Source organism: Oncorhynchus nerka, linkage group LG18 (genome assembly GCF_034236695.1).
Source record: "Oncorhynchus nerka isolate Pitt River linkage group LG18, Oner_Uvic_2.0, whole genome shotgun sequence".
In the NCBI taxonomy this organism is placed as follows: Eukaryota; Metazoa; Chordata; class Actinopteri; order Salmoniformes; family Salmonidae; genus Oncorhynchus; species Oncorhynchus nerka.
This window is the reverse complement of record NC_088413.1, coordinates 55,479,611-55,504,082: the sequence shown is the minus strand read 5'-3', so window position 1 is coordinate 55,504,082 and position 24,472 is coordinate 55,479,611. Positions and strand designations below refer to the sequence as shown.

General features: G+C 46.3%; 1 pseudogene; it reads right to left on the bottom strand.

Moving 5' to 3' along the window:
• Positions 1-9,934: 9,934 nt before the first annotated feature.
• LOC115146150 (protein jagged-2-like) overlaps positions 9,935-24,472 on the bottom strand; it is a 28,408-nt pseudogene continuing 13,870 nt past the window's right edge.

Sequence of the window (24,472 nt, the reverse complement as noted above, 5' to 3'; positions counted from 1 at the left end):
GGCCTGCCTTCCTGACTCCTGTCGAACCCTTTGAACGACAACACTGTTGGTGGCCCACCCTGGTTCCTGACGTCTCCACGTTCGTCGCCACCTGCACTGTGTGTGCTCAGAATAAGACCCCGCGGCCAGCTCCAGCTGGCCTCCTTCAACCACTCCCTGTTTCTCACCGACCCAGGTCCCATATATCCCTGGACTTCGCCACTGGTCTCCTTCCATCATATGGCAATACCACTATCCTTATGGTGGTAGATAGGTTTTCCAAAGCCGCCCATTTCATTCCCCTTCCCAAGTTACCCTCAGTCAAGGAGATGGCCCAGCTCATGGTGCATCACGTCTTCCGGATCCATGGACTTCCGGTGGACATGGTCTCCGATTGCGGTCCTCAGTTCTCGTCCCGGTTCTGGAAGGCTTTCTGCACCCTCATTGGGTCGTCGGCCAGCCTGTCCTCCGGGTTTTACCCCCAGTCCAACGGCCAGTTGGAACAAGCCAATCAGGACCAGGAGACGGCTCCTCATTGCCGCGTCCCGGCCAACCCTACCACCTGGAGCCAGCAACTCGTGTGGGTGGAATACGCCCACAACACCCTTCCCTGCTCAGCCACTGGTCCCTCGCCTTTTGAGTATTCCATGGGATATCAGCCCCCGCACCTCCCTGAACATCGGCCCAGATGTTTGTCCGCCTCTGTCACCGTATCTGGAACAGAGCCCGGTTTCCTCTTCTCAAGAACACCTCCAGGCCAGGTATCGTGAAAGGCGCCACCGGACCCCTGCTCCCTGCTATCATCTCGGGCAGAGGATATGGCTGTCCACTCGGGATCTGCCCCTCCGGGTGGATCCCGTAAACTTTACCTCCGTTTCATCGGCCCTCCGTATACATCCCACTTTTCATACCTCTATCTCACAGCCCTTTGTCTCCTGTTTCCAGGGGTTGGGGATTAAGGGATTGCAAAAAAACGGTAACTGTAATTCCTTACATTACCAGCAAAAATATTGTAATCAGATTACAGATACGTTTGAAAAACTAGATGATTACTTAGAGGATTACTTTTAAATTCAGAACGAATGTTTGCGAAAAAAATACTTTTACACTTCTGTTTTATCAATGACATTCAAATCAACATTGAAAAAAGGCGCCTGAGCGAGTCTGACCACAAGTCAGAGACTACTACGATGACACACCAAATGGGTTTGATGGATCACAGGATAAGAGCAGGAATAGGCTTTTTTGTAGGCTACAGTCCAAGCTATGTCTTCCAATGGTGCGACAGCTGTCGGCATCCAAAGATTATAAACAAAAGCTTGGAGGTAAGGATGATAGCAGTGGTGTAGTCTACGGCTATACGGATATCACTTATTATTGATATCTACATAACGCAATGATGTGAATCACACTGCTGCTCTCTCAATGAGCTATTTGCGCCTTACAGATTGTGGTTGTTGTGGATGGCTGTTCACAAATCTAAATGTGTTCTTGCAACAGCTGCATATTGCAGATCCCAGCCTATGGAACAACAGCTGCATATTGCAGATCCCAGCCTATGGAACAACAGCTGCATATTGCAGATCCCAGCCTATGGAACAACAGCTGCATATTGCAGATCCCAGCCTATGGAACAACAGCTGCATATTGCAGATCCCAGCCTATGGAACAACAGCTGCATATTGCAGATCCCAGCCTATGGAACAACAGCTGCATATTGCAGATCCCAGCCTATGGAACAACAGCTGCATATTGCAGATCCCAGCCTATGGAACAACAACTGCATATTGCAGATCCCAGCCTATGGAACAACAGCTGCATATTGCAGATCCCAGCCTATGGAACAACAGCTGCATATTGCAGATCCCAGCCTATGGAAAAAAGTGGGGCTTTTATTGCTCAATCTAATTCATGCTGAATTACATTGTTAATGTTGTAAATCTTGTAATCTTGTAAATGACTATTGTAGCTGGAATTTTATGGAATATCTACATAGGCGTACAGAGGCTCATTATCAGCAACCATCACTCCTGTGTTCCAATGGCATGTTGTGTTAGCTAATCCAAGTTTATCATTTTAAAAGGCTAATTGATCATTAGAAAACCCTTTTGCAATTATGTTAACACAGCTGAAAACTCTTGTGATGATTAAAGAAGCAATCAAACTGGCCTTCTTTAGACTAGTTGAGTATCTGGAGCATCAGCATTTGTGGGTTCGATTACAGGCTCAAAATGGCCAGAAACAAAGGACTTTCTTCTGAAACTCGTCAGTCTATTCTTGTTCTGAGAAATGAAGGCTATTCCATGTGAAAACTTGCCAAGAAACTGAAGATCTCGTACAACACTGTGTACTACTCCCTTCACAGAACAGCGAAAACTGGCACTAACCAGAATAGAAAGAGGAGTGGGAGGCCCCAGTGCACAACTAAGCAAGAGGACAAGTACATTAGAGTGTCTTGTTTGAGAAAGAGACGCCTCACAAGTCCTCAACTGGCAGCTTCATTAAATAGTACCTGCAAAACACCAGTCTCAACGTCAACAGTGAAGAGGCGATTCCGGGATCCTGGCCTTCTAGGCAGAGTTGCAAAGAAAAAGCCATTTCAGACTGGCAAATAAAAATAAAAGATTAAGATAGGTAAAAGAACACAAACACTGGACAGAGGAACTCTGCAAATGTTTCTCTCAACCCCATAGTAAAATGAGTAGAATTGCATGAAATTAGTTATACAATTGCTAAATCTTCTCTCAACCCCATTGCAAAATGTGTAGAATTGCATCACACTTGCTTTAAAACTGTAAAATGTGTAGAAATTGCAGGAGATTCACTCAAAACTTTTTTTTCTCTTCACTGTCAAGATGGGGGTGCCTAAAATATTTTGCTCTTAACGTAGGGGCCTCCAAAAGGCTAGGGCTGGCTGCATGTGTGGGTATGGATATGGGTATGCAGACCCAGGACCCACTGCAGCCCATCATAATGAGTTCAGAAGGGCTGCTGTTGCACATCCCTGGTCTATTGGTTTGGGCTTGTCTGTAATTATGTAGCCTTGGGGATAATGTGCATGTAAGAGAGGCAGGCTGTGTCATAAACAAATAGATTATGATTTTATAAGGTGCTGAGCTCTTGTTACTATCTGCTGAACCAAAACCAGGTGGATTTTTACCTGATATGGCTTTGTAAAGGTTTTACAAAAAAGTACTTTTTTGATTGAACCTTCAAACTGTTTATACCTACATAAGTCAACTTAAAAAGTTGATGACTTACAGTAGTCAGTGAGAGGTGCCTGTTTTCCAATGCAGAGACTCTAAACCCTAGAACTGCTCTCAGACTGGGCTTTGTTAGACAGGAGCGACTGACTGCTCCATAAGGCAGATGTTGTGTTGTTAATACAGATGTTTTTGTAATAGGAGGGGGGACTGACTGACGGACATCCCCTGACATAGATAATGAAGTTATTAGGAAGGGGATCGCCTTACTGTAAAGAATGTCTTGGCTCACGTTACTTTTCCTTCTGCCTAAAAATGCATACTCACAGGAAATAGGAATCAACGTCAGCTATTCCTATGTACGACCCTACCCTCTTATTGTACTAAATCACATATACATTTTTTTCTCAGCATGAACAGCCTGGAGCTGCAGGAGGACTGTAAATGCTCATTGTTTTAGTCCTCCCCAGACTTTGATGTGAAGGGTCGGGCAGAAGCCCCCTCTCTGCATTTCACAGGAGAATATTCAGTGTCAGGAACATCTGGGATTGCACTAAGTAAGGCTTACTTGGCAGGCGGTTGTATTGGCATTGACACCATCCTAACAACGCCTTTCATCTCTGTTTGAACATGTGGATTCAGCTCTAACCCTCTCTGGGCCATCACGGGAGGAGTTGTGGGCCTGCCGCCAGCACAGACCAAGGTGTGGCAGCAGCTCCCTCTGAGACGAGGAGGAATCTCATTGAACCCAGCCTCTTTCCCTTTCCCACTATCCTCGGGACTTAAATATTTCTCTCTCTCCACACACGCTATCCAGGACACTCCCTCCCCTTTTGAATTCATACCATTATTACTCTCTGCTACTTGATGCTGAATCTGGTGACGCCATTGAGAAATCCCATCTCTAAAAACGTTCTTATCTGTTCATTAAGTGATTTCTATGAGGAGTATCGTCAGGTAAAGTCATTAAGGCCTGGGTGAGTTCAGGCCTGTGTATCTGGGTCATTGTGTTTAAAAGCAGCAGCAGGTCAGGGAATACCTTGGGTTCTCCAGTGCTGTATGGGATGCCCTGGCACTGCGAAAGCCCTCACTACGCTACCCTGGGTTAGTCTATTACTGACCCAGTCCCATGTATTTACCTGATGTGGACACTACATTACCCTGGATCATTCTATTACTGACCGGGGTTTGTGTATGAAATGGTACCCTATTCATAGGGACAGGGATGCCATTTTGGACACAACCCTGGTCCACTGACCCACCACCACCACCACTACTGTGTTTACCTCATGTGGATACCCCTCACTTGTGGGATCATAGGAGATCCTGGAATGGGCTGTCCATTTTCCACCAGATGCATCTTCCTCCCCAGTAGATTAAATGTTCATTTCTCTACCATTTTAGGTAAACACAGCGTCCTTTTAGAGAATTTGGCAGTACGTCCATCCGGCCTCACAACCGCAGACCACTTGTCTGGATCAAGCCCAGGATCTCCACATCTGGCTTCTTCACCTGCGGGATCGTCTGAGACCAGCCAACCGGACAGCTGATAACACTGTGGGTTTGCACAACTGAAGAATTTCTGCTCAAACTTTCGGAACACGTCCCAGGGAAGCTCATCTGCGCGCTCGTCATCCTCACCAGGGTATTGACCTGACAGAAGTTCGGCGTCGTAAACGACTTCAGTGGGCAAATGCTCACCTTCGATGGCCACTGGCACACTAAAGAAATGTACTCTTCACGGATGAATGCCTGTTTCAACTGTACCGGGCAGATGGCAGACAGCGTGTATGGTGTTGTGTGGGCGAGCAGTTTGCTGATGTCAACGTTGTGAACAGAGTGCCCCATGGAGGCAGTGTGGGTAGGGTATGGGCAGGCATCAGCTACAGACAACGAACACAATTGCATTTTATCGATCGATGGCAATTTGAATGCACAGAGATACCGTGAAAAGATCCTGGGGCCTATTGTCGTGCCATTCATCCACCGCCATCACATCATGTTTCAGCATGATAATGCACGGCCCCATGTCACACTTATCCGTACACAATTCCTGGAAGCTGAAAATGTCCCAGTTCATCCATGGCCTGCAGACTTCAGACATGTCAACCATTGAGCTTGTTTGGGATGCTCTGGATCGACGTGTACAACAGCATATTCCAGTTCCCACCAATTCTTCACACAGCCATTGAATAGAAGTGGAACAACATTCCACAGGTCACGATCAACAGCCTGATCAACTCTATGTGAAGGAGACGTGTCGCACTGCATGAGGCAATTGGTGGTCAAACCAGATACTGACTGGTTTTCTGATCCACACCCTTACCCTTTTTAAGGTGTCTGTGACCAACAGATGCATATCTGTATTCCCAGTCATGTGAAATCCATACATTAGGGCCAAATGAATGTATTACATTAGGGCATAATAAAATTGTTGCATTTTTATTTTTGTTCAGTGTATGTAGTATCACACCCTGCTCCTAGTAACAGACAGCATTGTTGTAATCACAGCTAAAACAGTGTGATACTAGATATATGTGGAGTGGAGGTGGCTAACCTGTCTTATACCTTTGACTGTAGCCAGTGACTCGTGGAATCTGGTGTTGGCTTACATGGCACATACTGAACGGTCGGAACACATACTATACAGTGCGAGGTACTGGGTGCCATGAAGTCCTCCTCTCCTCCCCCCTCTCTTTTATTGTACCATCAAGTAGGTCAGTGATCCGGTACTGTACACACGTGACTTAACTGATATCTGATCCTGGATTCCAGACATTTCAAACCACGGAGTGTTACGGAGTCTACGCAGCTACATTACTGCCATCATAGTGAATGATTCTAACGCAAATCATTACATTTAAGTTCCAATGCAGACGTTTTTATCTCAATATCAAATCATTTTTAGGTACTTTAATGTAAAGTAATTAAGTACTTTGCTGTGATTTTTTTCAATCAAAAATTGTTAAAAAGAAACTAAAATAGCTTCCTACCAAAGGAACATTTCTCAAGCAAGAATTTGCTAGAACTGCCTGTGAGTTGTCCGAGTGGGGAGGGGATAACTGAAAAGTAGCTGGTGTGAGGTTTGGAACTCTTGCTTATTGGTCTATCAACTCATTTACGGCATGGTGTTGTCATCATGGAATGCCAAAACTCCATTCCACTAAAACAGACTGAAACGTCAGGCGGTCTTTTCAAACAGGTCTTACACTGAAAGGGCATTGTCATCATTTCATCATTTTCAATTTCACAGTATTATTCCAACCTCATAGTGTGAAAATGGATCTACAGTGGCAAGAAAAAGTATGTGAACCCTTTGGAATTACCTGGAATTGTGCATAAATTGGTCATCAAATTTGATCTGATGTAAGTGAAAAGAGACAAACATAGTGTGCTTATTAAACTAATAACACACAAATTATTGTATTTTTCTTGTCTATATTGAATACATAATTTCAACATTCACAGTGTAGGTTGGAAAAAGTCTACTGTGTTTATTTTCAGCAAACTTAACGTGTAAATATTTGTATGAACATAACAAGAATCAACAACTGAGACATAAAATGAACAAGTTCCACACACATGTGACTAACAGAAATAGAATAATGTGTCCCTGAACCAAGGGGGGTCAAAATCAAAAGTAACAGTCAGTATCTGGTGTGGCCACCAGCTGCATTAAGTACTGCAGTGCATCTCCTCCTCATGGACTGTACCAGATTTGCCAGTTCTTGCTGTGAGATGTACCCCACTCTTCCACCAAGGCACCTGCAAGTTCCCGGACATTTCTGGGGGGAATGGCCCTAGCCCTCACCCTCCGATCCAACAGGTCCCAGACGTGCTCAATGGGACTGAGATCCGGGCTCTTCGCTGGCCATGGCAGAACACTGACATACCTGTCTTGCAGGAAATCACACACAGAACGTGCAGTATGGCTGGTGGCATTGTCATGCTGGAGGGTCATGTCAGGATGAGCCTGCAGGAAGGGTACCACATGAGGGAGGAGGATGTCTTCCCTGTAACATACAGCTCTGAGATTGCCTGCAATGACAACAAGCTCAGTCCGATGATGCTGTGACACACCGCTCAGACCATGACAGACCCTCCACCTCCAAATCGATCCCGCTCCAGAGTACAGGCCTCGGTGTAACACTCATTCCTTCGACAATAAACGCTAATCCGACCATCACCCCTGGTGAGGCAAAACCGCGACTCGTCAGTGAAGAGCACTTTTTGCCTGTCTTGTCTGGTCCAGCGATGATGGGTTTGTGCCCATAGGCGACGTTGATGCCGGTGATGTCTGGTGAGGACCTGTCTTACAACAGGCCTACAAGCCCTCAGTCCAGCCTCTCTCAGCCTATTGCGGACAGTCTGAGCACTAATGGAGGGATTGTGCGTTCCTGGTGTAACTCTGGCAGTTGTTGTTACCATCCTGTACCTGTCCCGCAGGTGTGATGTTCAGATGTACCGATCCTGTGCAGGTGTTGTTACACATGGTCTGCCACTGCAAGGATGATCAGCTGTCCGTCCTGTCTCCCTGTAGCGCTGTCTTAGGCATCTCACAGTACGGACATTGCAATTTATTTCCCTGGCCACATCTGCAGTCCTCATGCCTCCTTGCAGCATGCCCAAGGCACGTTTACGCAGATGAGCAGGGACCCTGGGCATATTTCTTTTGGTGTTTTTCAGAGTCAGTAGAAAGGCCTCTTTAATGTCCTGTTTCCATAACTGTGACCTTAATTGCCTACCGTCTGTAAGCTGTTAGTGTCTTAACGACCGTTCCACAGGTGCATGTTCATTAATTGTTTATGGTTCATTGAACAAGCATGGGAAACTGTGTTTAAACACTTTATAATGAAGATCTGTGAAGTTATTTGATTTTTACAAATTATCTTTGAAAGACAGGGTCCTGAAAAAGGCATGTTACTTTTTTGCTGAGTTTATGTGAACCTCTAGGTTTAATGACTTCTCCAAAAGCTAATTGGAGTCAGGAGTCAGCTAACCTGGAGACCAATCAATGAGACAAGATTGGAGATGTTGGTTAGAGCTGCCTTGCTCTTTAAAAAAACACTCACAAAATTTGAGTTTGTATTCACAAGCAGCATTGCGAACCATGCCTCGAACAAAAGTGATCTCAGAAGACCTAAGATTAGGAATTGTTGACTTGCATAAAGCTGGAAAGGGTTACAAAAGCATCTCTAAAAGCCTTGATGTTCATCAATCCACGGTAAGACAAATTGTCTATAAATTGTCTATAAAAGTTCAGCACTGTTGCTACTCTCCCTAGGAGTGCCAGTCCTGCAAAGATGACTGCAAGAGCACAGCACAGAACGCTCAATGAGGTTAAGAAGAATCCTAGTGTCAGCTAAAGACTTACAGAAATCTCTGGAACATGCTAACATCTCTGTTGACGAGTCTACGATACGTAAAACACTAAACAAGAATGGTGTTCACGGGAGGACACCACGGAAGAAGCCACTGCTGTCCAAAGAAAACATTGCTACACGTCTGAAGTTTGCAAAAGTGCACCTGGATGTTCCACAGCGCTACTGGCAAAAAATTCTGTGGACAGATGAAACTGCAGTTCAGTTGTTTGGAAGGAACACACAAAACTATGTGTGGAGGAAAAAAGGCGCAGCACACCAATGTCATAAACCTCATCCCAACTGTAAAGTATGTGCTTCTACACCTGCATTGCTTGCTGTTTGGGGTTTTAGGCTGGGTTTCTGTACAGCACTTTGAGATATCAGCTGATGTACGAAGGGCTATATAAATAAATTTGATTTGGTAGAGGGAGCATCATGGTTTGAGGCTGCATTGCTGCCTCAGGGCCTGGACAGCTTGCTATCATTGACGGAAAAATGAATTCCCAAGTTTATCAAGACATTTTGCAGGAGAATGTTAGGCAATCTGTCCGCCAATTGAAGCTAAACAGAAGTTGGGTGATGCAACACTACAACGACCCAAAACACAGAAGTAAATCAACAACAGAATGACTTCAACACAAGAAAATACATCTTCTGGAGTCCTGACCTCAACCCGATTGAGATGCTGTGGCATGACCTCAAGAGAGAAGTTCACACCAGACATCCCCAGAATATTGCTGAACTGAGACAGTTTTGTAAAGAGGAATGGTCCAAAATTCATCCTCACCGTTGTGCAGGTCTGATCCACAACTACAGAAAATGTTTGGTTGAGGTTATTGTTGCCAACCAGGTCAACCAGTTATTAAATTCAAGGGTTCATCAACTTTTTCCACCTTGCACTGTGAATGTTTACACGGTGTGTTCAATAAAGACATGAAAATGTATAATTGTTTGCGTGTTATTAGTTTAAGCAGACTGTTTGTCTATTGTTGTGACCTAGATGAAGATCAGACCAAATGTTATGACAGATTTATGGAGAAATCCAGGTATTTCCAAAGGGTTCACATCCTTGTTCTTGCCAGTGTAAAACACAGGACAATCTCGTTTTTGATTGCACTTGGCCTATAAGGGCAAATGTATGCATGCAAGGGACGTACCTTATTAGTGGTTCTGAATTGGTGTCTGTCTGTAGACAGACAACCAATCAGCTAGAGAAAGATTCATCTTATAGGAACAGCAGATTCAGCGCCATCGATAAAGTGTAAACACATCAAATCAAATTCAACACATTTTATTTGATTTCCAGAGCTACGGTTAATGGGAATGAGTGGGAAAACTGAAACGTAAGGTCATATTCCAATGCTATATAAAGAGGACAAAACAAAGATATTGGTATAAAATACTTTAATAAATAAATGGATTGTTCTAAGAACAAACACAAATTCCACTAACAAACCAAGATGCAACTGCTCTTTTGTACAAAATAATTACAATGTTCTGCACATTCAGCCCATGCTCTGGGGCTAGTGGGATTATGCTGACTGGATATTGGTAATGATTTGAATTCCTTTATCATCAAAACATTTGAAAGACAGTTCTTGTCAGAGAATAACAATATGAAACTGTAAAGAACAACAAAAATCATTTTCACTATCGCCACTGAGGTAATGCTCAATGGGTTCTCTTCCTGTCTTAGTGCAGAAACAGGATATAATACAAACACTGGACAACAACCACAACATCAACAACAACAATAAAACTTGTTCCCTTCATTAGACCAGTATTGAAAGCAGAAACCCAATGCACCACTGCAGGGCTTGGTAACTGAGTACTGCTGAAAAGCAGCAGTGTATCCATCAGGCTCCATCCCAGACGACAATTAAACCACAGGATTGATCTGATAATGGCCTTGAATTGAATTGTAGTTACTCCCGATTCCGACCTAAATCACGATGCTGAAAGCCTGCTAGCACTGTTTCTGTGTCAGATCAACCTAACCCCTCCATGCACTGGTACACCCCTGCAATATAATAGGACATTCTAATGTTCACATACAGTAGCATAGTGAATGGGACATGGTGAGCCAGCATTCATTAGGGAAACTCCCAACAGATAGCTCCTACTAAAGCAGCAGACGAGGACAAGCCTAGAACTAGAACTAACAGCTCTGCTTACTCACTATTTTAAGTGTTGTAAACAAAATAAAATCATAAAGCAAAACAAACAAGCACTTATAATCATTTGTTTCTGTCAATGGGACCCTTGATATTGTCCATAATATCTGTATATAAAACCAGCCCTGTGTCAACGGACACTAATAAAACGGAATGACATCATAAAAAAAAAACAAAACAATCTTATTCTTTAGAATAACTATAATAAAAAGGGTCACTTAAGTTACTAAATTCAAATATACACAGCCATTTTTATATTTACATATATATACATTGTTCAAAGAAATACCTTTGTGGTGATATGAAGAGGTGTGAAAAGACATATTTTCCCTTTATATGAATTAAGTTCTGGATAAATGTTTTGAATGAGATGAAATGATAAAAGGGCTGAAGGCACTTTCTACCAGGCAAATGATAAAGCATCTCGGCTTGCAGGAAGTGGTAGAGTAAAATGCACGTTAAAGGGATATATACTGTACATAAAATCTTTAGAAGCATCGACATGTCATGGAAAATATGTTTATGCTTATAAACTAATGCTGACGTCAGGTGTTATATACTGCTTATAGCTTTCAAAGGGTCTTATATATAACATTGTACATCATTTTACATATACAAATGACATTATTATACCGAGAGAACAAAGAAAAGGCCCACGGTGCGGGTTAAGGCAGATCTGGACTAAATGCACTAGTAGTAATGTAGTAGTACAACAACAGCTGCCATTCAACGGCTCTCCCATCGTCCTCCAATGACAGTGCTCGCGCCAAAGTCACATCATAAACAAACTGCTCAGTGACATGCGGTGAAAAGAAGAGCTCTCCTTTAAAGGGAGCGACAGTTTGTAAACAAAAAAAAGAAAAGCAAAAAAAAAAGGTGTCCTTTTTCCTATTTTAAAACAGTGTGATTTAAACTGAAATTCGGGTCTTTTTTTGGTTGCTGAAATGTTCATTTGCAATGCTTTTAGTAGATAAGGAGCCTCCATGTTGCAGACAAAGAATGTCAAATTAAATGTAAAACGTGTCTGAAATCTTCACTATTGGTGTTTGTGTTTTTCTATTAGATGGAGACATTGTCTTTAGTTTGAGAGGTCCCACCTCTAGGCTGTGCTCATACATAATGGTCTTTGACGTCTTCACTGATGTTGGCAGCGTTGAGGTTTTTACACCGGTTGTCTTTCGGGCTGTACGCTGTCCGGTGGGGGGGTTTGACAGGGGCACTATGCGTCGTACAGATCACTCCCCCTTTGCCCATCACTTTGTCCTGCACTCCTCCCAAGGAGCACTTTTGGGTGGAGAACTTGTCTAGCTCCATCCCTCCCCTCCTCAGCTCCTCCTCCTCTCCGTCCTCCTCCTCGTCTCCCTCGGCCCCGTCACACGTTCGGTCTGGAGGGTTCATGAGTTTCTTACATTCGTGCTGAATGTCTTTGCCTCGGTTGTCTTTGTGCTGTGGCAGGCTGACCCTCAGTGGCTCCAGCTGGTTGTTGACGGTGCTGTCCTCTGCTGCAGACTCTCTCTCACGCTCTTTCTTCCTCTTACGGGTCCACCACACACACACCACGATACAGAAGATCCACAGCACACTGAACACCACGCACAGCACTGGCACCAGGTGGTCTAGAGACAGAAAGTCCATAAAATTATACTTTTACTATCATGTATTGTAATGCTACCTAATCAAAGCACAGTATAAGAACATGCAGACAGTGAAACCAAGTCTAGTCCGGTCACTTACCCACAGACTGGGGCATGACCTGCGTCTCCACTTTGACCTCCACCACGGCCAGCATGACAGTGCTGTTGTGGCGTTTGGACAGGGCACCGACGATGGCACTGGCAGCCTCCTGGATCTGACCACGGTCTCCATTCTGCTCCTGACCATCCTGATCATATGACTGGAGAGGGAGAAAGGAGGAGAGATGGTAAGTCAACACAGTAGAGCGCCCGCCCGCCCCCCCCTCTCCCTCACACCCAGCGGGTCTAGTTAATTGCCTAATAAGTGGACCAGAGAGTCCAGGGGGAGCAGAGGGAGATTAGCTGGATGCTGTGCACTTCAATTAGGAGGAACAATGGAGAACAAGCAGAGATGTGGCTCCCTGGTGATCCCTGGCTAGCTAGTCAGTCAGTAGCCAGTCAGTCAGCAATACTCCTCTTTCTGTGTAGGCAGAAGCTCATTCATTCACACACACACACACACACACACACACCTTTCTGATATTTAACAGCCTATGGGCTTCAGGGTGGACTACAGGCCTCTTACTGGGAACTCACAGAACCCGCTGGATGGGACTAATCTGCAAAACCCAGATCCACAATACATTAGGTTGAAATGATGTGACTTCGTGTTGAGTTCACTACGAGATCAAGACTATTTCATAATGGTCTAAGGAAGCACAACTAACATTTGACTGTAAGCCTGACAGGGTCTAAGGAGTTTCATTATTGAACTCAGTACAAAGCTACCAGGACGTCAGACGCACCACTCCTTTTCCTATACGTCCCCAAACATGACTACATCACAAGAAAAGGCCTAATCCCCTCCATTAAGGGCTTAGTGCCCTGTAGCGTCTGATTTCCCCTGTGTCTGACTGGAGAGCAGAGCCTGGGTGGCCACGCCAGTCCCAGAGAGAGGGAGAAAGTGAGAGAGAGAGGGAGGTATTTCATACGCACGGCCTATGAGAAGCGAGAGAGGAGCGACTGCACAGTAACAGTAAGGTGGACCAAAGTAAAGCTAAATGGCATCCAGATGTTCAGGCAAAGGACGATGCGCTTCAAAAGGCACCACTTTTACAAGTCTACCCTGGATCCCATTTACAATGACCAATTAAGTGTGTGATTTAATCAAGTGAAAGAAAGAACCCAAAGGGGTGTGGTCCTCGGGGATAACTGAAAGAGATGGGAGAGAGACTATTCTTGCAGGCGACCGTGGGAGGTGAGGAGGAGGTAAGAGGGGATCATTGGCAGATGGCAACAGCTCAGAGACTGAAGGTGGGGGGCTGAGGTGGGATAGGGGTGGTGGGGGATGTCAGGCACTCACCATGGCAACCTCCACGGCGTCACTGTTGGAGTAGGACAGGTCACAGAGAATGAGGAGTGTGCAATCTTTAGCCAGGGTCTGGGCGATGGGAAGGTACCTCAGCTCCGAGCAGATGTTCTCCACAGTGGTGCCCTTTGATTAGCAAACACACACACAAAGAATGATAAGAGATAACCATTAGCATTTGCGGCTGAAGTGACTGCCAGCTCCTAGCTAATTCCATTCACTTGAATTCTCGGGTAAAAGTTTGGGGAAGGTGTTGTCGGAGATTCAAGTCTAGTAAAAAAACCATCTGTAACTGATTTCTTGTGTTTTTTAAATGAAATCTCTCATCAAATGATGATGACCTGTACCCACCTGTGGAACTTTGTCTCTGTTAAAGATGAGTGTGATGCGGGCACAGCTGTTGTCCAGGTAACCACTGTTGGGTTCACACTGAGTGTGGAGGGGCGGAGGGGGGTCGGGGTGGAACACACGCCCCACTGGTGGCAGGGCTTGGCGAAGCAGGTGAGGAATTGGTGTTCCACACATTCCTGTCCTCTAGGACACGGGGCACTACTGTCTGGACCGGCACCACCTCTCTGCAGCAGGCAGGGCCGTCGGCCACACCGTACCTGTACACACAGACAGAGTTCATGGAGGCAGCTCACACACACACACCGTCACTATGTGTAATAAAAGCAAGTCTCACCTTAGAACAGCGCACAATGCCATTGACACACTGACAGGTATTACACTCCTCCTCCCATCGACTGCCGTGAGGGAACTGCAGGCCGGAGTAACGACAGGCCTTCCCGATCCCTATCACTGCAGAGAGGAGAGAGAGGAGCAGGTTTAGGACTAAGGCAACATCAGGCTCAGTCCTTAGAAACACTTCCTACCACACGTGAGGTCAAAGGAAGAAGGTTCCCCCACTACATGGATACAGTAATAAAGGTGTTCTCTCTACACACTTAGAAAAAAGGGATCCAAAAGGGTTCATCGGCTATCACCATAGGAGAACCCTTTTTGGTTCCAGGTAAAACCCTTTTTGGTTCTTCAAAGGGTTCTCCTACGGGGACAGCCGAAGAACCCTTTTTGGTTCAAGACAGCACGTTTTTTTTCTAAGAGTGTATAGCTGCAGTGTACTCACACTCTTGGCAGTGAGGCCCAGCCCGGCCCAAGGGACACACACAGAGGAAGCTGTTTATCTCATCCACACAGGTAGAACCATAGGCACAGGGCGTTGACTGGCACTCATCTATGTCTGATGGGGAAACAAGAGGACATTACTATACACATATCTCTAGTCTACTGCAAGGCACCTAGCTAGAATATCATCACAACAGGGGATAGGCTTATTGGTTCTCATGTCTGGCATCCTCACGTGAAAAATAGACCTTCTCTGAAAAGGGGGAAAGGAAAGAGGATTGTCCCAGAGAATGTAAGACTGAACTGACCTGTTTGCAGAATACAGCTGACCTCTCCTCACAAGAGAGGTCAGAGGTTAAGACAGGCTTCCTAAAGGCTTCCTAATCTGTCCCTCACAAACAATCAGCTCAAACTCCCCCGTCCCCTTTCACCCCTGACCCCTCCAATCTGACCCCCCACACCCCTCTGGTTCCCAGGGACTCACTGATCCGGCAGTCTGGTCCGGCGAATCCCGGGGCACATTCACAGCGGAACCAGTTCACGCCATCCACACAGACACCACCGTTATAGCTGCAGGGAGGAAACAGAGCCACACATCAATACGTCAGCCTGTCCCATAGGAAACACTGGCACAGGTGCAGCAGCATACACAAGCCTGAAGGCTCAGACTACAAAGAGAATACATTCACATTCTCAGGTCTAGATCCCAACAGCAGAATCCCAAGGCAAGGGACTAGAGACTGTGGTCTCTAAAGCTGATCCCTTATCAATGTTCAGACTTCATATGTAAATCCCAAACTGACCCCATACCGTGCTCGCCCTGTACCCCCTGCTACCCAGCCCCCCTCTCCTGCCTACACTGCCCCATGCTCAGGGGTCAGCGGTGAAGAATAGGGAGAGGGGCGTCTCTTTCCACCCCACTGCCCCCCTGTGCTAATCCCCCTGTCAGTCATTGTGGTGGCGGGAGCCTTTGTCCACTCAGCCCCTCTGATCCACGGGACCATGGAATACCCAGCTGTCAGGCCCTGCAGTGTTCTGTAGAGGAGTCAGGGATACACACACTTCCCCTTTCACACACACACGCCTTCACAGAACAAACTTTAATGGGAAATCTCTGAGCATTAAATTAGATTTGTGAGATGAGCGGTGTGTGGGAGTCATGTGTTCCTGTTTTAAAACCAGAACATTGAGAGAATATGATCTTATATGGGTGTGTGTGCTACTGGACAGGGAATGGGGTAAGAAGGCTGGGTCTCATCACTTGTAAGAGAACCAGTACAGGAGCCAAGAGGTTTAAAAGACTTTTACAAGTATTTCAATTCAATTTACCAGGGTTGAGGATTGCAGTCATTAGCATCTGTGAAAAAAAGGGGATAACACAGAATTAAAATCAGTGTGTTAGTTTATGATTATAACCTGGATATAGTTCAGTACATGGTGCCTTACTGTGAGCACATGTGGGCCCCTCCCAGCCATCCTTGCAGATGCAGGTGTAGGCATCACCCCCTCCGACACAGGTCCCTCCATTCTCACACGGGTTAGAGTCACACGTACTGTTCTTGGCTGACAAAATAAATCAAGTGATGATGAGTTTAGAACCTACATTCACAAAATGTATTAGCAAGAGGAATCCTATGGAGCATATGGACCAGATCAGTCTATTGAACCTTTCCTTGAACGACATAGGCAGAACCGTGCAATAATGGTTTCTCACCTGTGTTACAGGTGCTGCCCACCCACCCTGAGAGACAGGTACAGCGGAAGGTGTCCCCGTGGTCGAAGCACGTCCCCCCATTACTGCAGGTACTGGAATCACACTGGCTCTCACGTGAGTGGCACGTCTTGCCTTTCCAGTTGTCCTGGCACTGACAGTAGAAGTGGTTGAGCAGGTTCACACAGCGGCCTCCGTTCTCACAGGGGTTCCTACTGCACTCATTCACATCTGAAACACCACCACCGGGAATCAGTTCGAGAAACACACACCAATGGAGAGGTACGTTAAAACCACCCAGGGACACACACACACTCAAACTTACCCATGTCACACAGCGTGCCCTCCCAGCCGTCAGGGCAAAAGCACTGGAAAGAGCTAATCCCGTCAATGCAGGTCCCTCCATTCTTACAGGGAGGCGGCACACAGTCGTTTATGTCTGTGGGGGAGGAGAGACGTATGAAAGAGAATGTGGAGGATGAGGAAGACGATGATGATACTCATACAGTAAGGACCATGGATGTTCAGTCTTATGGTATGATGACGGTGATGATGATGATGAAGTGTGATGATGATGATGGTGTGTGTGTCTGCTCACTCTCGTGACAGTATGTTCCAGTGAAGCCCGGTTCACAGGAACAGGTGAAGTTCCCAGCAGGCTGGCTGATGCAGCGTCCGTGTGGGCCGCACACATTGGACGAGATGTGCCACACCCCTTCCTGTGTGCCATTGGTGGCCACGGCGACAGTGCAACTGTCAATCACTGGGATCAAAACAGAAGGAACGACAAGAGACTGTTGGTGAGATGGGCCTGAGAGGATTGGGTTGAAATGAGTGTTGGTCTAGAGGTTGACCGGGAGAACTGAGCAGCTTAAGAGCAGGTTTCAGTTTAAACTAGACAAGAGAACTGCCTGGTTAGCACTTTTACAAGGGGTTGAGTTATTGGAATTGAGATGACAGCAATAGGTTTATAGATTGGTTTGTACCTTCACAGGGATTTGTCTTACAGTGGTCCTTGAGCTCAGAGCAGGTCTTGCCCTCAAAGTCGTCAGAACAGGCACAGTAGAAGTCATCCATCAGACTGTGACACTGGGCCTGGTTCTGGCACGGGTTAGGGCTGCACGGGTTGCTCTGCACCTATGGATGGACCGCCGGAAGAAAGGGTGGATGAATGGATAGACGTATAAATACATCATGGTTGTGTATAAAAGAGAAGATCTGACCTGTCAAAGGTCTGGGAAGGACTGTAAGCTCACCTCACAGGTGGTGCCAGTGTACCCATGTGGGCACTCACACATGAAGCTGTCCAGCAGGGTGTGACACCTGCCCCCGTTCCTACATGGGCCGCTGGCACAGCTGTTCCTCTGGATGTCACAATGCCGGCCCACAAACCCCGGTGAGCAGGCACACACGTAGCCTCTCTGCCCCTCCTGTACGAAGCGTGAGAAAAACACATGTCACTCAGTGGATTTCATACCCATGATGTCAACCATAGATATACTATGAATGGGGGGCACCAAACACGGTGGCTAGATTGCCTTATTAAATACAGATTCCTACCTTGCAAGTCGCTCCATTCTGACACTGTCCATGGCAGCTGTTGACATCTGCAGAGGTGAAAAGAGAGACCTTACAAATACAGTACAACAGATAGGACAGGGGAACATGCAGGGGTAGCAGGCACGTGACACACAAACAAAACATAGGATGTGCAACTTGGTTAATGCTTCAAAGAAACTATCAAGATGCAGGAAGACATGATGCTGTTGGTTAAAGTGCATGCAGTGAAAGCCAGTGAGGTTGACAAAAACCTTCAAAGATATCTACAGGATGTGCTTCTCATAGCCATGTAAAAACACGATCCATGGATCTAGATAAGCATTGTAGGCCATAATAAATCAGAAAGCCTGAGATAGGAACAGGACAGTAGGCCAGTGGCCCAAGTAGGTGACAGAGCTAACTGCAGGCAAAGGGGACAGAGGCACATGATTGATTGATACTGACTGATGTCACAGTTCTGGCCGGCCCATCCTCGAAAGCAGGCACAGTGATATCCACCAATCAAGTTTTTGCAAGAGTAAGCATTGAGGCAAGGCTTCCCCATACACTCATTAACGTCTGCGGAGTGAAGAGAGAGAGATGAGAGAGAGAGTGAGAGACAGAGAGAGAGTGAGAGAGAGAGACAGAGAGAGAGAGTGAGATAGAGAAAGAGAGACAGAGAGAGTGAGAAAGAGAGACATAGAGAGAGTGAGAAAGAGAGACATAGAGAGAGAGACAGAGAGAGAGAGAGAGAGAGAGAGAGACAGAGAGAGAGTGAGAAAGAGACAGAGAGAGAGTGAGAAAGAGAGACAGAGAGAGTGAGAAAGAGAGACATAGAGAGAGTGAGAAAGAGAGACAGAGAGAGAGAGAGAGAGAGACAGAGAGAGAGTGAGAAAGAGAGACAGAGAGAGAGAGTGAGAGAGAGACAGAGAGAGAGTGAGAAAGAGAGACAGAGAGAGAGTGAGAGAGACAGAGAGAGAGTGAGAGAGAGAGACAGAGAGAGAAAGAGAGAGAGAGAGAGAGAGACAGAGCGAGACAGAGACAGAGAAAGGAAACAGATAGACCTAAGAGCCAGCATCCAAGCCCCACCACCCAGCAGATCTCTATAGTACAAGGCTACACCTGCCTTTAGAGAACTTTATCAACTCGGTTACATTTGATTGCATTTTTTGCCATCCATTTTGCTGTCTCTGCCTCCTACCCTGACCATTTATTTTAGTTCCCTACACTATTTCTGAATGGACCTATTCTCTGACATCCAGAGCTCTCCCAGTGGTTAGTTCACAAGGCAATGGTCACTAACACCCTCTCCCTGGACTGACCAGAACACAAATGCTTTCCCTCAGAAGTGAGGAGCACCTGTTGGGCTGCGGACACCTGACACCCCTCTCTCAGGTACCACTCGCTCACTGAAAGGGGAACCGCCTGCGCACTGAAAATAATGGACCGCGTAACACAAGACCCGGAGCTTGTGTTCCTCCCTCAGCGTGTTTACAAGTGTTTCCTCTCCACGTAGCTAAACAGTGATGGGGTGAGGCTCTGCTCTTGGTGGAGACTAGAGTACATACCCCTTTTACCCCAGTCTGTAGCCAAAGATAACCCCCTGTCAGGCTATATCCGTCCCCAAGGCTAGCTGTTGCCAGGCTAGGTGTTATTTATAGCTTTACTCAAGTCACCTGGTTCGGGTTACACATAATGTCCAGCTTTCTACATGGACATGCATACACCAATTTCAAATTAGTATCCACGCCATAGTACTAGTACAGGCTCAACAGGCTGAGAGACACAAACAACCAGATACTAGACGAGCACAGATTCCTGGCATACGATGGAACGAGGCATTATCGACGATTTCAAGTCAAGATTCAAAAACACATCACAACATATCACAATCACTTCAAATCAAACACGTAATTGAATTTAGCATGCAAACCCCCCCCCCACCATCACCTCTCCATTCCAGGCTTACCTATCTGGCAGGTCTTCCCAGCCCACTGTGGGAGGCAGAGGCACTCAAATCCGTTCTCCATGTCGATGCAGGTCCCACCCTGAGCACAGGGGTTGGACGCACACTCGTCCGTGTCTGGAACACACACGCAATGATGTTAAGGCTCGGCTTTGTAAAAACATGGGGGCACACACACACTTTGGGAGGGGCAAGATCGTGACTCACTCACCTTTAGCGCAGGTGGGCCCTGCCCAGCCTGCAGGACAGTGACACTCAAACCCAGACGGTACCTCGTGGCAGGTGCCCCCGTTGGCACAGGGGTTAGACACGCAGGCGTGTTCCGCTGGACATAAGTAGACAGACAGGTGAAGAGAGATGTGTCAAAGTGACAGATGACATGGATTAGCACAAATACAACCAAATATACAAGCAAACTATCAACCCTAGGACATTGGCACTGACATAATTGAATTTGTCATCCTTGGCCAGTTGTTTGAGGAGTAAATGACTGACTCACCTATCTCACAGTTTTTGCCTGAGTAGCCGTCAGGACAGGCACAGTTGTACTCATCTGGCTCCGTGTTCATACACGTTCCTCCGTTCTTACACGGCTTGTTCGTCCCACAGTAGTTCAGATCTGGAGAGAATGATACAGGAAGGATTACATGTACACTGGAATGGGCTCATGGGAACACATCCAAAGGGTTAAGATGGTAAAGGATATGTTTCAGACTGAATACATTGTTATAACAAGACTTGAAAGGGCCGGACATGGAGGCATACAGATGCCATATCTTAATTTGTTCATCCTGTTGTTGCAGGAAACTGTTGTGTATTCAAGGTTTTAAAGGGCTTCTAAAGTTTGTCATTTCCACTTTCAAATGTCAGACTTGATTTGCGCTAATGAAAAACGTATCAAGCCCTACAAAAAATGTCCACTAATTATAACATGAACATTTCCTGCTGTAGCAAACTGGCTCAAATTAAGATCCTACCTCTGTACTGTTACACATTGCTAAATGTCGTCTCTCCATCCTCCTCTCCATATTGTAACTCTGTAAGTGATATCCGGTTTCTAGCAGTCAATCTAAACTGACCTCTGTTGACCACCTGCTGCTGAGGGGCTCTCAGAGGTGACCTTGTGCTCTGTGACACTACAGTGAGGTCAGGGGTCACTGTAGAGGATGTGTTAAAAGTACGGTGGGACAGGTCTACTCTGTCTTCTTACCTTTTTCACACAGCAGGCCTCCCCAGTTCTTCTCACAGGTGCACTGCCAGGGCTTGACGCAGGTCCCGTGGACACAGCCTGGGTATGGCAGGCAGTTGTCACAGAATGGACCCTGCCACCCGTACGTACACCTGCAAGACAGATTAGAGACACCAGTAGACATTAGGAGCGGACGACCGATTGTCTGGTCTTAATATGATGTGCATATTTTGTGCAAAACATGGAAGGAGTCAAAAACGCACGGATGTCATCAGGACAGGCACTGTGACACTGGGCTTTGCTACATCTTGAAAAATTCATCAGTCCCATTAATAGATGGTTCATAATTGAACCAAGACTCATAGGACAAAGCCTTCTGCAATACATCAACCACATGACAAACCTGTTCATGTAAATCTCAAGGTAATCTCCATCAGGAGCCAGACATAGTGTCTTCATCTAGGTGACCAGTGACACCCCTTCCCTTCTGAGGCTCCTAATCTTAGACAGAGGGCCAGGGACGGGGACGGAGCCTCCTGAGACAGACAGCATTGCAAGCTAGCGGTGGCGGACGGTGAAGGGTTAGCTAATACTGTTGGTTTATGGCAGCACTCTGTTATTCCAAGGCCAGCGGTAACCTTGCCCCACCTGTCCTGTCACTTCTCTCTCTGGGCTATTTTAAGACCACTCTCCTGCAAATGGACACCAACCAAACCCTACACTACTAGTTGAAATGCTGTACTGGAGGGAGTGAATGTACTGCTGGGTGCTGTGTGCTAACATGTTCTGTAGTATACGGCACTGCAGTCACACAAGACGCGGTGCAGTACTACTTTGTGTTGTAGTCTACTACTGTACATGTGTAAAAGTACTGAAGTGTGCAGTGGTGTGCTACTGTATGTTAGTGTGCTGAGGTTAGTGTATACAGTAGCTATATAACAGGGGTGGGTAACCACTTCGGGCTCGAGGGCCATATTGGGATTTCAAAATTCAGTGGAGGGCCGCACATCAGTTTTCTGGACCGATTTGTTTGTCAAAAGCAATTTGCGGGACAGAAAAAGGGCAGTTATTGAAAACGTACAGGACCATTATCATTTCTGCATAGTTTTAGACGTTCAAGAGTGGCCTGGAGTTTTTTTCTCTCCCAAAATAAGCAGCAGTAGCAGTAGCAGCATTGAGAGGCCATGGTCACAGTGGGAGCAGGGAGAGACCATGGTGGCCACAAGGCTAGGGTGGCATTACCATTACCAAACAACCACCTTACCACAGACCCATCAATGAAGGGCTCTTAGCTCAGCCACAGTTCAAATCTTTGTTCCACTCCTCCTGCCATTTTCAATGAGAAATGCTCTCTTTTATGAGAACTAAATCAAACCGGTCTCTTACTCACAGCTATCCCCACTGAACAGATCTATAGGTGTGGTACAGTACTCACATCAGAGAGATACACAAGAAGGTGGTCATACAAGAGGATTTGAAATGGAATACTTGGTTGGTTCAGGCGTGCAGACTAAACATGTACGTGACTAAGGCTGCTGGATTGAGTCCACACTCCCATGTGGGGTGTGCCAGCCAAAACAGTCCCAGGATAGGAAGAGGGGATTGGGGCTGCAGACATGGGCAGAGGGGCCATGACACACCAATGGAGGAGGGGAGGAAATGCTGTGTGAAAAACAGGCTGCCACTAGAGCTACAGACCAGGTCTGGGACAGGAAGGAGAACAATAGCTCCTGGATCAGACTGAGGGGGGTAACACACTGTATGTTCCATAGCGAGGTGGGACAGGGAGGGGAGTGGGGAATGTGGGGGTCAAGCTCTGGTATGCGATCAATCCTGTGTCATCATTATCATCCTCATTGAACTCAAAAAGAGATCCTGCCCATTATCCAGCCCATACATCCAAATCTCTGTCAAAGGGATGTCAATGGACACAGTGGTACAAAGAATGAAGCTACCCCAGACTCACGTGCATTCTCCTGGGGCACTGCAGACTCCTTGCAGCAGGTTGCAGCCCTGCTTGCAGATAGCTGTGAAACATTGACAAAAGGATTCACACATTTACTCCTAATATCATTAGAGGGATATCTAAGCATTAGTTTCACTGTGTGAATTTTGACTCTGAAATGTCTTGCACATGGATTGTAATCAGGCTGCTCCCCTACTCACCTGTTGTACAGTAAGTCCCCATCCAGCCCTCCATACATCCTCTATTCCCAAACTGGTCACACACGTAGTGGCCGTGCCAGTCATTACGTGGCCGGCACAGCTTGTTGCACTTGCTGCCATAGTAGTTCTCGTCACAGCGCACGCGGATGCTGTACTCAAAGCTGGCTGTAAGACCGTTGTATTGGATAGTCTGTCTGTCATCTCCAGGGTTGATCCTTTCTTTACGGACACTTCGCTCAATCAACAGATCCTCACCTGCATGAACAAACAAAAACCAAGAGATTTGATCATCATTCTTTAATGGACGCTTGACAACATGCGTGCAACTTCATAGTCAAAAAAGGGAATTCCAGCTAGCCCCTTATTCAATGTATGCCTGTGTGCCTCAGTACAAGTCCTAGTTGTGTCTAGAAGCAGGAGAGAAGCTCATCTGAGAGAACACTGTTGTTTATCTGCTGCTGAAGATCAGAGGGTGACCCGAGGTCAAACACCACTGTTTCCAAGAGCATGAAAGAAAAAAGAAGGAAAATAAACACAAATAGAGGGTGTAGGGCCAGAGCTGCGGGAGCTTGATAACCAAATGCTTTTCAAAGTTTTCCTGCTTGTGAAATGCGTTTTGTCCGTCTCCCTCCCTCTCTGCCCTTTCTCAGGAAATCCAGCTCTGACTCCTCCGGAGCCAGGACGGAAATAATACGAGACGGGAACAGACGAGGAAGGGCGACATAGGAAAGGGCCTTTCGTTTCTTTCTCAAGAAACAGAAACACTATGACCCAACTGGCTTGGCTTCTACAGCCACATCCACAGCCCAGGACTGGGCACTGAAGAGGGGGCAAACAACAGGTACTCACCCCTAGCTGGATAGTGTGCTGATATTGTGTGCTGATATTGGACAGGTAGTCAGGAGTCAGAATTATAGTCCTCCTCATTAGATGGATTCTGTATACCTTCAGTAATGCAGATATTACTATTGTATTATCTCTTTCTATCTTACTTACTACACAGTCCAGGCTAGCC